Source organism: Hippoglossus hippoglossus, chromosome 6 (assembly GCF_009819705.1).
Source record: "Hippoglossus hippoglossus isolate fHipHip1 chromosome 6, fHipHip1.pri, whole genome shotgun sequence".
In the NCBI taxonomy this organism is placed as follows: Eukaryota; Metazoa; Chordata; class Actinopteri; order Pleuronectiformes; family Pleuronectidae; genus Hippoglossus; species Hippoglossus hippoglossus.
This window is the reverse complement of record NC_047156.1, coordinates 19,214,261-19,230,352: the sequence shown is the minus strand read 5'-3', so window position 1 is coordinate 19,230,352 and position 16,092 is coordinate 19,214,261. Positions and strand designations below refer to the sequence as shown.

Genomic DNA, 16,092 nt, shown 5'->3' with positions numbered 1-16,092 from the left:
AGTGGGAGGGTGGAGAGCACTAAATGTGGGAGGGGTGGAGGAGGAAGAGTGACACAGAAATCCACTCCTCCATGCAGCGCGCAGACGCAGTGCACTGCACACCCAACACGCCATACTGGGGATATACACAGTACACACAGTACACACAGTACACCTCTGCTGCTAGATCAACTGGTGAAAAGAAAAGCGAGGAAGAGCAGAGACGGTCGTCCAGAGTGGACGATCCCCGGCCGAGGGATCCTTGAAATATGAAACAGTTCTGAGAGCCGGTTGAATTATTAACCTTGATCTGCCACTGCACTGGGTTGTTGCCTGACGCTTGCCTTGGGAGCACACTGTAAGAAGCAGCACACGCTGGAGTGCGTTAACTCTTTAGCGTGCCACAGTGACTAGCAGCGAAGGCACACACACACACACGCAGGAAAAAGATAAGCTCGCCCAGTGTTTATTTCAGTACATGTGGCAAAGAACGCATGGCCGGGACTCTCCTCCTCCTCCTCCTCCTCCTCTGTCGCAAAGCAAACTGAACGCTTGCAGCAAATCTGGCACGAAGTCAAAAAGGCAGATAAGCATTTTTTGGGGGGTGAGACTTTTGCTGCTTTTCCTTGAGGTAAAACAGCTGCCACTTGCCCCGTGAAGCACATGCAACAGTTCAGAGAAGATTCGGAGAAAGTCCTCCACCTCCCGAGATACCGATTGTCTCTTTTTAAAAAGAATATTAGCGTCTAAACAGTTTGTTCTGACTGAATCCAATGCACCGATTTACATGAAGAGTAGAAGCGAGCCCAAGAGGGAACTCGAGGGGGGGGGGGCCTGAACAGCATGGCTGTTTCCACCATCTTAGATTGTATTGATTATTCTTTGCAGTAACGTCCGTTTCTCGCACACACGCTAGCGCTCTTTCTCCCCCCTCCTGCCCCTCCCTCCCTCTCTCTGCCTCTGTTCTGCCACCTTCTCTACTCGGCGATCAGCGGTTTTTGGCTTTTTCCATTTGTGGAAGATTACTGTAACGCTATTGTACGACAACTTCCTGCCTCTTTTGGCTCTGGTGCTCAAAAACTGCAAAGGCACAGGCTCGCAGCACTTACTTTTTTCCCCCCTTCGGCCTTGAACTGCAGGAGCTCTGTGAGGAAGTAAGAGGAGGAAGGGGATATGTAAAGTGTATCTGTCACTGAGGAGCTATTTTGATTGCATTTCTGCTTTAAAAAAAAAAAAAAAAAACGGCAGAGAATTAAAGAGGGCGAGAGGGGACCACATGCCTAGCAGACACAATGAGAGGGAGAGAGAAAAAAGGTGGGGGTTCAACTTTTCTTACTTTTACTCTGTGAAAAACTTTGTGTTGGTTTTGGAGGATCACTGCGTTATTAGTGGGGCTCGGGCTTCATGCAGATCGGGCTAACATGGCTGCTGCTTCAGGCTGCACAGTCTGTGAGGGCTGCTTTCATAGCACGGCCACCACCCTGCTCCTCGTCGGCTCTCTCCCTAACTACAGCAGCACGGTGGCTGAACTCGCCACAAACAAAAAAAACGATTCTGCTCGACGGGTTTCAGGGAAAACACAGGTGGTTTAACACAGAAGTGCAGAGAGTCGGAGGGGGAAATTTGATTTACTTTAGAGTTCAGAAAGGATTGCAATGCATTTGTTCTCCGCTCTGCTCTCCCTCAATGTGATAGAGGCTCGCTGGGTTCAGGTGTCTGCACTGGCACCAGCTATAGAATCCTATTAGGAGGAGTGCAGCTGTACGTCACATCTCGCCATGAGTTTGAACCAATTGAGAAACCCATGACTTCATTGTGGCTCCGATGTATGAAGCTGCCATGCGTATATGTTAAGAGAACTTATTAGGGAGTAACTTGAAGCTTAAAATAGAACGTGTGAGAACGGCAGATATTGAATGTAGCCACACAGTTTTTTCTGCGTTTATGCTTCGTGTGCATATACTGCACTTTGCATGGCACAAAGTTCACATGAGGATACAGTTTTGGTTTCGGGTCGCCTGCCAACTCTCACCACTGCGCTCCCCTTCACTGTTCCTCTGTTGCGTTTACCGATTATTTATCATGTTTCATTTTCAAAGTCATAATTTATCATATTTTAGCAGCTAATTCAGAGTTTGTAGAGTAAAAACAAAATCTCGGGTCTGATTTAATCCATTTTCAAACCTTTGTAATCTTTACTTCTTTTTTACAACTGCTAATATTAAAATCTTTTGTTAAATATAGACCAAATTATTAAGCTAAAAATGTTTTTAGAATTAATAGTGACACAAAAACATGACTTTGTGGAATTAGCAGAGAAAAGAAATAGTAATTCATTCGGAGCACATGGCTGCATACAGATACATACAGCTGTGTGATACAGAACCAGTCAATCAGTCCTATTGATATGGGATGGGAAACAAAATGGCAGACGGCGCCATGTTACAGACTCAGCACGATGTCATCTGACTATTTAATAAACGACAACAAAAAACCACAAATGGGCTCTAACCTGCCATTTTTTGTTTGTTAATATAGTGAAAAGCATCACATGACTACTGGCACTTGTTATATTAACATTTTCTATCCCAGAAAAGCATTTTAATAGTATAAAAAATAGGAACAAATACATGTTTTAAAGAGATTAAAATTTCAGCAGTGTAAATTGCACATAAGCATCCCCCATCTCTAAAATAATATTTCCAAGAAATACATTTCTCTGATTAAGCCTCGTTCTGCATATGTGGTCAGCTGCAGGCCGGGGGGGAACACACATATTCATGTGCTTTAAAAACACTTGTTAGTCACAGCAGGCACTCTGTACAGAAAGTTCAGATAAGGGGACAGGGCAAAGACACATTGCTGCATAAATATGTTGTTTTTCCATAGCTTTATTCCTACAGCCACAGGAAGCAGTGAGGAGCGCTGGAGGAATATGAAATTGCAGTGGGCAGGGGCTCGGCAAAGACAAACAATATTTGTCATCTGCAAACATCAAGGACGCTTTAGGAGGTGAGGAAGGTGAACGAGGGCTGGGCTCTGTGCTTCGTCAGCAACCACTGCTGTATCAACACACTGGTCCAGATATGTGGCATATAAAAAAAACCCCACACACGGATATTCTAATGGTCGTATTCAAGGGAATAAAAGATAACCATGAACAGTATCCCCGCACTACTTTATACTCTCCAGGAGCAGGAGTCTATGAGGTGGTCTTGCTTAAGCTGCGCACGTGTCTAAACAACTTCTCTATTACACCCGAGACCTCTGAGGGCACTCCCCATCGAGCGGGGAACAAAGGCCATGACCCCCGGGTCAAAAGCGTTACACGGGAGGCCAAGCGGGCCCATTGAATTTTCCATTGGTGTTTGCTTAAAGAAGGTAAAGATTACTAACACATTAACTAATGCCGATTATGGGGTTATCCCTCGTGGGACCCAGGTCCCAGGGCAGCACATCACGTCTTATTAACAGAGCCTGACCTTTGACCCCAGCAGTCACCTCAGGCAGCAGACTGTGACCACTACTTTCTGACACACACACACATGCACACACACACACACACACACAGGGCAGGAATGACGAGAATGAAAGCAAGGTGCAGCAGCTTGAAAACATATTTCTGGAGAAACATGAATAAATGGTGCAATATTAGCACTGCAAGGTATTGTTGCAGTGCTAATGCTCTCCTGCGCCCCTGTTTAAAAATGAAGGATGTTTGCAAGCTGTGCATCATTTATGTAGCTCGGAATAATCTGTGTAATATTTATAATCTCTATAACTTCCCGATTGAGCATGATTGATTGAAACGTGTTGTTTCGGAGGCACGTGTTTTCGGAGGCTCGTGTTTCGACTTCATAAAATGGGGGCATGTGCAATAAAAGTTCTCATCACAAAATGGTGGACACAAGACATGCGCAGTATTGATGTTCCGCATTTATCAGATGATGATGGTGATGATGAAAGCAAAAAGGAGCGATTCTTCACAAACTGTCTCTGTCGGGTTTTTCACACTTTTACTTTTTCATCAGCTGAGAGGTGAAGGCAAAATGTGATGTCCGAGAAACAGTAAGCTAATAAAACCTCACAATAAATGAACACCATCCGTAGAATCACTGCATGTGATCAGACTTTCTGTCGTTCCTTTTCCCAAACATAGAATCAGAATTATGGCTTTTCCCTGGAGAGTGTTGTGAAAGGTCAAGTTCATGTTTCTGCAGAGAAAGTTTTCCCTCAATTGGTCGTCTTTTAGATATTACAGTTGAGTATTTATTTGCAGTAATTAACATTGAACATTTCAAAAGAAAGAACATTTATAATTTCCAAAATATTTAGTTTATTTTACAAAATGTTTATTAATGTAGAATATGCCTTTGGTTTAAAAGCTGATTTACAATAACCTGCCAGCTCTTTGCTTTCTGCTGCCCTTGTTTATAATAAAAAATCATAAAAGGCACTCTTAAATAATCATTTATGTATATTGTAAAAAAATGGATCCAAAAATTACTTTCTGTAAAATATATTACTCAAATTATGAGTTTGATGTTTATTTCAAGGTGTAACAGGGAATTTCTAATAAAAAAAACTAAAATGTCAAGGATACCGATTTTGTTCATGCAAAATTTTAATGTGGATGAAATGTATCCGTTTAAAGCTAAAATCCATCTAATTATTTCTGGTTAATACTAATTATTCCCATAGAACATATACAACTCTCCTAACAACATTTTAATTTGAAAATTTATTTTTATGTTTTTTAGGCTTAAATACACACATTTTAATTTAGAAAGAAAATGAAAACAGATTTCAGCCACAGCGAAAATATAGACACCTGTAAAATTTTCAAAGGTACACCTAAATTTAGAATAACTTCAAATACTTTGCTCTGATGATTTTACAATAATTGAAGCCAGTACATTTCTACTTCTTTTAAGAAATACATGTGATAGTATGTGACTGTTTTTGGTGGCATTTCACAAATCACAAAATCCCTTAATTGCTTATAAATATAAAAAGTTGCATTTGTTTAGTTTAATTTGGTTCGAAGTAAGTTCAACAGACTTTTGCCGAAAACACTTTACAATGGGCCCTGCTCCGCTTTTCTAATATCACGGCAGAGAGCAGATTATTGATTTAACTTGTCAAATGCCTCAGTTAGCTTTTGTGTTTTAAATAATTATAAAGGAACATTTAGAGAAAGGTACATTCCTGAATACTGGGTCATCGAAAGGAGACAAAAAGCTTTTAAGGCAGAAACGAACTCACCTCGCTGTTTCTCATAGGATTCTGAAGGAAGAAGAGACAGACAAGAGCGACGTAGAACTCCTCCTGAGAACAAGCGGGAAATTATAGACCACTTCGATATCACACCTCGGAGTGGACGACCTATCCGAAGAGGGACGCGCCCTGACTGTAATTAACAACTACTTCTGGCAGCTCCTCAACAGACAAACATATTGTCCCAGATCCGGTCAGCTTTCGTATGACAACATCCAACCAAGGCAGTTATGGCAAGAAATACAGACTAAAGATGAATGAAATCCAAATGTTGATACCAAGGCATTAAAAGAAAATGAATGTATGTACTTATATATATATATTTTTTTTAAATATTTTTAGATATAAACTGATCTCCCTTCATTTTGCTCATCAAACTTCAACAAAATGTGGGAAAGAGATTACGTTTGGATTTTCGCACCAAATCATTTTTTCAAATGAAACATATTTTGTGAATGTTTCCACACAACATTGGTCCTGTGATATTAAAAGACCAAAGTAAAACACTGATTCAAGTAGTAGAAACCCTGAAGTAGTTTTTTAGTTTTTATATTAATAGTATTATAGCACTAGTAAGCACAAGAGTGTTAATAATGTTAAAAAATTCAAATAATAATTAAATATCCCCCTTTAATGGCATTACTCTTTACTCATTGTAATATTTAAGTTATTCTGGTAACTACAAGAGGCATTTCAGTGAAATAAAAAAATAACTTGTACTCCTTGTTGTATTATATTACTTATTACCTTATATTACTTGTATTATTATTATGTGGTGTTAATGTGCTATAAGTTAACTGAGGACCTGGGGCACATTCTCAAAAAGAGTCAAAGATGCATTACAATAAACGTAACATTCTCCTTTTCTGTCCATGTGACCATCCTGTGCCAGGCTTGTTCATACCTGAACTCTTGCTTTTCAGCTTCCCACTGAAGGCTGCTTCTACCCATTGTATTGTTGTGGCCATCTTGTTTTATTCCTCCTCTACATTAAGCCAGGAGAGCACAGGCCCTGGCATTTTAGGGGCCGTGTCAAAACGCCTGTGTCTGCACCGCAGGGCTGCGCGGAGTCCAACAGTCGAGCCATACGCACTCAGCGGTTCACTGCCTCGACAAACACTTTGTGCATGCTGCTTTGTTTTCTCACACATACTCTCTAGATTCCTTTCTCCCCTGAAAAACAGCAAAACATGCAGCTTATACACTTTATCCATTCCATAAACATGCTTTCCCCCTGGTGCCCGACCCAGAGCCACTGAGCCCTCAGCCCCCGAATCACTTCACAGCACTTTGTCTCTCGTGATCACCACAGAAAACTAAAAAGCTTTGATCACACACAGTGAGGCTGGAAATACTATGGATACTCATCCAATTCCCACTTCACCGATGCAATTTAATGAGCTTTATAATTGCTTCTAACTTAATGCATGGATAAAAAAATATCTGTGGCATCCCTTAAAAGAGGAACAGTCCTGATATTGATTTGAAAGTGACGAGGTTAAAAACTCTGATTACCTAACTTTTAATTGGCTGACGGACTGTAATTGATCTGCATAATGTTATTAGCAGAGGGATATTTATCTATGTGGGAGAGAAGCAGCGCTTCACAGGACAGCTGCGTAAACAGAGGTTTTATTACTCCATGGGTTATTTCTGCACATTTAGTGGCTCTTTGCAATTCAAGTAAAATATTATTTTTTTTGTGCAGCAAAATAATGTGTTGAAGACACGCACCAAATTTTAAAGAAAACAGACACAGTGCCAACACTGCAGGTCTAAAAATGTACATTGCACATATTCCTTATTTGACCATATTTATTAGTTCTCTCCTGTACTCCACTAAGTGCTACCTGCCACCTGCCTGTTGGCTGTGTTTTGCTTTATCACCTCTGGAAAATGTGCAATAACTTACACATATACAGTATACACTCATTTTGGTTTTACACTTGATTCCTGTATATAATGTTACATTATTGTATTTGACTTTTATATTGAGATTTGTTTTTATGGAGCTCTTTTTACTGAATTTTATTTAAATTTAATTTCTACTCTTGGTGCATTGTCCAACACTATTCATTGTACTGTTGACCCTGTGTATAAGTGAAATACAACTTGACACTTATTTGATATATATATATATATATATATATTTTAGAGTCTGTAAGTTACTGAAAGTAATTTTCATCTGAGGCCAAATCCTGCAGGGGCATTGATGTAAATCTGACTCTATATGATGTGTAGAAATTTAAGATAGTCATCGATCTTTGCATTTAAGTGAACAAATCGAGTTCATGCAGGTGCAAGGACGTGTTCTGTTACTCTGCATTATGTCTGTGCCCGATCAGCCAGCCCAGGCACCGAGGAGCTTGGTGATCAGGTTCTAGGGATCGTTTCTATACACCAGACTCTTTGGTGTACACAGGGGTTCACTGCATTTGTGTGAGTGTTTACTGTGTGTTGTGCTGGTGTGATTTAGAAAAAGGTTTTGCACTGAGCTACTGCACACAGCATGCTAATATGAAATTTTAATTGTTATTTAGCATTTCCAATCATACGTTTTTGTCTGCAACACATTCAAGTTGCCTGTTTTCATGCAAAGTTCAGCAGCATTTAATGTAAATGCATTTATTATCATTACTACCATTATTATCATCGTAATTAGTATTTCTGATATTATTATAATGCTTAAATAGAAATACACAGCCCTATTCCCGTTGAAGGGGGTAAACATTACAGCTCCCTATGTGGAAATTACATGCATTACATACTGTGCTGACTATTATTTGTGCAATATTCTCTGCTGTGTTCCTCATCATCATCATGATGAGGCTAAAGGCGTGGACAGTGCACAGGAAACGGCCATATGACGGCCTCTGACCTCTTACACCAGCTCAGATCAGCAGAGGGTCACGCAGAGGACATGACGGTGGAGGGAGAAGTCAATCTTATCCTTCCGTTCCGCCACAGGCCCGTGTGCAGCGACAGCAAGATGAGCTACAGGGCTTTCCAAAATCCACACTCGTTTGGCTGCAGAGCAAGGCACCAGGGCCGTGTGTGTTTCAAAGGAAACGCTGAGGAAAGCGTATTTTCGTGGCAGCAGCCGTGCACTTGACAGTGTGTGTTAGCCCGCCCCTGTGTCTTTGCTCCGTCCCCACCCCGACTCAATATCCCTCAACACCAATATCTGTTTTCTTTAGTGGCCAAAATGGCAAACAGCCCATTTGTCTCACAACAGTGGAGAATTCTTCCATATCTCATCTCAATTTGGTTCTCATGTGCAGGGAACGTTTTTTATCTCTACACGTTACAAATACGCCTGGCTCTGCTGAACGGCGCCGGGTCGCAGGGTTAAAAGGCAGAAGGCACTGAAACGAGAGAGAGAGAGAAGCATCAGCTCCGGCCCCGGACGGCTGTCAACTGAGCCTGTGCCTCTATAATGGGGATGGGGGGTTTGATAACCTGGTACAAAACCAACCACTAATGCCCCTTAAATGTCAGACACTGCAGAAAGTAGGGGAGACAGCAAAAACGAGAGCACATTCATATTTCAGTGTGGCAGACGCTAAAATGCATTTTAGCAGTGAGTGCACACAAGGACACCAGGAGTGAGAAAAAGAGAAGGCAGGCATGAAAAAAGAGGAAATGAAAAAGAGAAAAACAGGGGGGACTTTGCAGCAGGGATGCAAGCAGCCCCATCTGACGGTTGTCTCTATTCGACAAAGTTCGTAGTGGATCTCTCTCTCTCTCTCTCTCTCTCTCTCTCTCTCTCTCTCTCTCTCTCTCAAATCTGGCAGGGTGGGGGTCGGGGGTCGAGTCTGGTGTTGGGGGTGGGGTTGGACTTGCTGGAGAGAGAGTGATCTTTTTTTTCCAGTGGGGTGAAAGGCGGACGGTCATGTGTGCAGAGCTCATGACAAAAGGCCCTTTTATGTGCAGCGTATGCAGATAGAGGAGGCTCCTTTGTGCACAGATGGAGATCCCATGCCTGGGTCTGCCTGCGGCGGAGAGGGAAGGGAGGGAGGGCGGGAGGAGAGGAGAGAAGAGTGTTGATGAAGGGAGGGGAGGAGAGGGAAGGGAGGGGTGTCTCTGGCACTGAGTGCCATCACTGTGTCTGGTGGGGGGAGGGGGCACGGAAAAAGGAGAACCAAGCCCGAGTCCTGGTCCTGCCAGGTTCATACCGGGAGGATGGGGTCATTAGGTTGGATAGGGAGACAGGTGACCTCATGGTGGGATCACGAGTAGAGCCCCGTACTGTCTGACAAATAGATCAGAGTCCAATATTATTAGCAGATAATCTGAAAACAGCTTGGGAAAAGCATGAATTACCACAAAAAAAATTGTGCATGTAAAACTAACCTAACCATGACAAAGGATTATTAGGTTGGATAAGTTTAACCTCCTTCTGTCAACTATAATAACCAAGCTCCCAACAGGTTAAACTAGAATGTCACTCAGTAGAGGTATCCGCCAATAGTCCTTTTATGGAGCCACACAAATTCCACAAAATCAATCCCCTAAACATGCCAGATTTTTTAGCAAGATCCATGAATAATACTTTATTCTAAAATATCACAATGTCAAAAAAAGGTTCCTGGATCTGCCCACTGATCCAGATCTGCACCAAATGGGTTAATGGGTTCTTCTCTGACCCGTAACACATCCGTCCACCAAGATCCGTGATGATCTATCCAGCAGTTTTTTATCTTGCTTACAAACAAACAAGCAAACAGACGGGGGTTAAAAAATAATAAAATAATCACAATTGTACCGCTGCAAACATATGAAGTTTACCATCAAATGGGTTCCTTTATAGAAGCATCTGCCACTGTCGCTTTGACCCCTGTGCCTTCCCCTTTTACCTTTGGTTTATCCATCTCTGGGTAACAGTGTCTGAACGTTGAAAGTGTCCACTCTATCCTGGTGCCACCTCTACCCTGAGAGAGGAGGTGACTCCCACTGACATCCCGTCTGCTGAGAGGACGTCACATCCTGTAAGCAGCCTCCTCCCACCGACCCAGGACGTGTTGACTCGCAAGCCAGATAGATTCCTATCCTGCCAGAGCACCAAGTCTTATGGCCATTTTCACCAGAGAACAGATGGAAACCCCCCCCCCCCACGCTGACAGACATGTTAACCCCTTCACATTAGGTTGAAGCTGCTGAAACACTTGAACTGGGCTGAGAGTTCTACACATTCAAATGTGAGAAATCCATAACAGGTTAGTCTTGGTCCCATATTTGACTGCAGGTGTAGAACGATACAAATTTCAATCTGTTGAAATTGGGTTTGAATTAAGGGATAATTTTTGTACAGTAGTAAGTACAGCAATGACATTTTGGGTTTTTGTGTGTCCTTGAATTAGTTAATAGAAAAGAGTGCAAAGTAAATATGGTCTTAATCATTAGTTGGAGTTGGAGAGAGAGCTGAAACTTTACCCTGGCTACTAGTGTATTTGCACCTGGACATTTTATGACCCATAAACTAATTCTCTCGCACATATGTGAGTGCGTTCACACGTTTGCACAGCTAAGTGTGACTATACATTGACTTCCGTTCGTTGCGGACAGCCTGGCCAAAGCCTTATCCCTAACCTTAACCTTGATCGATTTGTGGCTAACCCTAACCCTATCACAACTCACACCTGACCACTAACCATAACCAGGACCTCCGAAATGATGTTTGGCCTCATCAGGACTGAGCTTAGGTCGCCGTGAGGTTTACTGGCCCTGACTGGTCAGTGTTTACGCTGGACAAGATTCTAAAGAGGTAACACAAACACAAGCAAACAAACCTGATAGCCAGCCCATCAAGGTAAGCTTAGGCTAATTAAAGAGATTAGATGTTTTTGTCTGAGTACTGTCTTAGCTTATTGGCTCTGGTCTAACCCATGCCCGGCCTGCACTCTGGCTTCCAGTGGGCCAGGAATGAAAAGCTGGCACTTACCCCTCTCTCCTCTATCTGATCCCCTGTTGCTACACCCCTGATGCCAACAAAGGTATTTCTGCTCCTAATCAGCAGACAGGGAGAAGGAGAGATATGGTGCTATTCTTGTCTAAGATAGAAAATAAGGCAATGTGGCTTGTTCTGGTAAATCAGGGCTCTTCAATCGCGTATTCAAATATCTTTGCTTTCTTCAAATTACACCAAGACAATGAAGGAAAAGGAAAAAGTCTGAGACTGGGTGAGGCAAAGACAAGAGAATGATGAAGATGGTGATGGAGAGGAAAACTCTCTTTGGCTTTTTTCGACATCTGCCTGTCTCAATTGACCTGTAAAATCTTCGAGACTGGAACAAATGCAAATAGCGCTGACTTGCTCGCACCAAAAAATCCTGAAGGCTTTTTCAAATGAGCTCACTCTCACAATGGTGGGGTGCCCGGAGCAGGGTGAATATACGGTCTGGGCTCTGAATGGCACAATAAGAGCCAAACAGGGAGCTGTGAAGTGAAGACTCAGGACCCTACAGGCTGCCTGCCGCTGTGCTGAGCAGAGCTTTGGCTGCTTCCACATTACAAAGCTGACCACTGCCGCTACTGCAGTCTACTGATCGACAAGGCCAAGGTCACACTGCGCCACACTGTAGACTTGTCTTCAATATAAAATTGAAAAGGGAAATTGAAATAAGACATTTTTACTACTCATTCTTTTCATATAAAAAACAAGAGAAAGCAACACAACGTCCCTTGTATATTTAGTGTGTATTTTGCTGTAGTCAGTCAGGAGATTTGATTCCTGCAGCAGCAAATGTCAAATGCCCTTGAGCAATACAAAGAAGCCTCTTCTCTCTCACTGACTTCTAAATTTAAAAGTTTAAAACAGGGAATTCTAATGCTGCAAATCTCCTTTTAGTTATCACAACATTTTAGGAAACACAGATATATTCTTTTCTCATGAAAATACCTGACTATTGTACTTAACTTTAGGGTTAAGTTTAACTTTAGCTAGAATATAATTCATTAATACCTGAATCACTTAACCTTGATAATAACTAAAGGACATTCAATAAAATTCTGGCTCTGCCATAATGACATATGTTTGAATTTAATTTGGCAAACATAATGGTGAATGGTGAGTAAAAAAATCTCACATCTACGTAAGGAATATCCTGGTTAAATCACCCTGGTGAGCAGAGACACCAATATTCTCAAGATTTAGAAATAAATGTTTTTTATAATAATCATGACAAGCAAATGATCAGAACTTAAGATAAGTAGTTGGGACAACTTGGGTGAATTATTCAAAACTAATGAGATTGAGTTTGCCCCATAATTAAAAAATCTAGTGCTGTAAAATCCTTTGAAATTATTTTTTTCCCGAACATTTTCATTGTGCAGTGTATTAGCACAGCTCCAATGCTAATTCTCTGAAGCTAAAGCTAATAAATACAGTTGAACAAACAAATGCATCTAATGTTTTTATTCTTCTGAAATGGTTCTCTTCTTTCTTTCTGGTTGCTCAAAGATTAAAACTTTTACAGTTTTAAATTTCTGCAATGTAAACAGCAAACGTGAGACATTTTATCAAATCACACACTCAAACACAAAGGCTCCGATTTGTGGATCTACAGTATGTTTGAGCAGCACTTCACTGTACAGCCTCGTTTCTCTGTCCATGACTGAGGAATGTTTTGGCAATATCTCTTTAAGAGAAGGCAGAGCCCACAGCCGTGAGAGCTCTCCGCTTTGTTGCTACTCTTTCTACTTTCAAACTTCATTTTCAGTCTTCGCAAGATTTTCAGAGCCGCTCTCCGGACGCTGGCAGGCACTTTCACCATGCATCCAAGCTTCCCAGCATGCCTTGCGGCTGGGTTGGCTTTGTTTGCAAAGTTAACTGTGAAGTTGCTCTGATCGGCATGAGACACAGACAGACGCTCCTTCCCTCTCGAGACACATGCGTACTGTATTTACAGTAATGAATTTCATTAGAGCCAATATTGAATATTCCTTTAATAATCTCTTAAAACTTTTGATACATGACTATAATTTAAAATCTGTGGTTAAAAATACAGGAAATCCCCAAACAGTGATTACGACTGACATATTATAATGTTTTATTTAAAACTTCTTCTTTCAGACACACCTTCAATCACACTAACCTCAGTCCACTTTCTCTCTGAGATGCATCATCAAAGCTACTTCAAAGCCCAAAATGGGACCTATTCTTTGTGATGCACAACTAAATTACATTTAATCCTAACACCATGGAAACAGTTCCAACCCTTAGCTCCAGAAGTGGATATTACATCTTGCACTGGATGCCATGCGGGGGACAGTGCAGGCAGCCTGCAGCATCTGGTGGACACCTGTAAGACTGCAAGTCACTGCGGTGAAAAAAGAGGTCTCTTTTTTCTGATTCAGAATATACTGACCCGGAGCCCACCAGCCAGTCCCACAGCCCTCGGCACGGCAGCCGAGCCACACGGGGTAGTTAACATGACTGTTCGATCACTAAATCAAAGGCAGCGTAAATTACAATGAACAGTCGGCGAACGCCAATGACAATGTCAACACCAATCTGGTCAGCCAGACAAGACCAGCTTCTTGGGGTGGGCAGCAAATCAAGTCCCGCCGCTGTTTTCAGTCGTTGTGCAAGTTCAGGTCAAGACAGAACGAGCAAGAAGGACCCGTGCGCTGAACTTTAATCTTTCAAGTAGTTACAGTGTGATCTGTAACTTCTTAGTATGAAGTGCAAAGGGAGAGAGAGAGAGATTGATAACCGCGTCCCTAAAGGAGTCAGGCATTAAAAACTAAATCACCCCCCTCTCTGCACAGTCAACCATTTCTCCCGTGTGTAATGTTAGACTCAAGTTATGCAGCAGATGTGTAATATAGAACACAATTAAATCAACATCCAAAATATATTGTATTGCTATGATGGAGCATTAACATTTAAGATTTCAAGACTCATGTCGTAAAGTTACGAAAATAAAGTTGTAACATTATAACAATAAAGTCATAATATTGCGAAAGTAAAGTTATAATATTACTAGAAAATATTCTTAATATTACAAGAAAACATTTTGAATTTGACGAGAATAAAGTCTTAATATTATGGAAAAATGTTTTTTACATTGCACTATAATGTAATGATAAATGACATTATACTGTTTTATATTACAATATTATTGAATAAAACAATATACTGCTTCTGTTATTCTGTCCATAGTGTGAACAATAAGTAACTCAATCATTTTACCGAATATATGATACAGCCTGTGTAGTCAACAAAAGTGAACATTTAAACATTTAAATAACTATGCAATGCATGACTTCTATATATTTTACAGATGTTCAGGTTGTATATATGAAAAATAACTCACAGTGGTTGTTTCAGGGCTTCTGTTTTCTCACCACTGATCTGTTGGGTAAACACAAAGAGAAGATATTGTCAGTGCAGCTGTAAAATGTGTATTTTGCTGATAAAAATTAAATTTCAAAGACAAAGAATATGGATTCAACATGTGTTCCGGCTCAAGCACCTCGGCCCTGAATCCAGTGTGCACCGAGAGCTCCTTTATTTATGAGAGCGTATCACTACAAGTGAATCAGATCACACAGGGACAGTCACTGACACCAGAGCAATTACGCCGTACAGGTCTAATCCCTTACACAGCACTTAGAACAGTTTTAAAGGCCACGGAGGGCAAACTGTAGAGCTCCCTTAACTGTTAGGGGCCAGTTTGGTCCATTTTACAGCCACTAGGGGCACAGCGCTGATTGTTAAGAACAGGGAAAGTAATCCCTGGAGTCAGGCCACTAAACCTGCTCGGCCCCTGTAACCATGGCAGCAGACAGGTAGTGTCTGGGTCACAGGGCAAACATGGCCAGGCTTCAGTGCTGACCGCCGCTTAATAAAAGACCAGCCTGGTGTGCACACACACACACACACACACAAATACACACAGCTTCAGGTGAAAGTTGACCTGAGACCTGCTTTGACCACAGAGTGTTTCTAGGTATCAGTTCTTCAATGGCAGCACTGGATGTTCTAGCTGCTTAACTGTCAGGAGGCGATCAACACAATTAGCTGCAGCACGTCAATGGTACCAGAGTCCACAAATGTTTAAAGTAGAAAATTGCGAAGCAGTAGTACGTTTGGAAAGTTATTCGTTGCTTTATATTTAGTTTCAGACGTGCGTCAGAAGGGAGCAGGAACAGAAACAAACTAAAAATATGGTCCGTGTCACCAGACCAGACGGACTATGTTGGTGCATTCTTCTTTTTTTAATATGATGGTCTCTTCACTTCTCTGCACTGTTACAGCACAAGCAGTCTAGGCAGTGGAAAAATACATAGTAATAAAAGACACTTTACAGAGAATGGGGCAGCTGTGGCAGAGGAGATAGAGCGGGACGTCCCCGAAACAGAAAGTCTGTGGTTTGATCCCCGTCTCTACGTGGGATGTGCCCTTGGGCAAGACACTGCCGGCAGTGTGTGATTGATGTGTGATAGAGAAAGTGCTGCATCTGGATGCACTCTATGAATGGGTGTGTGAATGGATGAATGGCAAAACTGCACTGTAAAGCTCTTTGAGTGGTCAACAACACAAGATAAGCTTTATATAAATACAGAATTGTCTGTATTTAAATACAGACAATACGAATTAAATACAGATTTACATGCTAATACCTCAGGCCCCAAAACGCTGTCACTGGAAATACAGCAAATAAATAATGACGAATCGGTTACGAGACCAACCGTCCACTCTGATTATTCCCTCGCCCCAAACGGTGGTCTGGTCTGGTCTTGCCCTTTAGACAGAAGCACATGATCTCCCCCTGGCCCAGTCTCCATTTACCAGCTCTCCCCTCTCTCTCCTCTCAGTTGCTATGAGACACT

General features: G+C 41.7%; 1 long non-coding RNA gene across 1 annotated transcript; it reads left to right on the top strand.

Moving 5' to 3' along the window:
• Positions 1-2: 2 nt before the first annotated feature.
• Positions 3-6,117, top strand: LOC117763302. Its single transcript, XR_004614134.1, has 4 exons — positions 3-1,293; positions 2,869-2,991; positions 3,172-3,360; positions 5,262-6,117. It is a non-coding gene; the product is annotated as an uncharacterized LOC117763302 (long non-coding RNA).
• Positions 6,118-16,092: the final 9,975 nt, after the last annotated feature.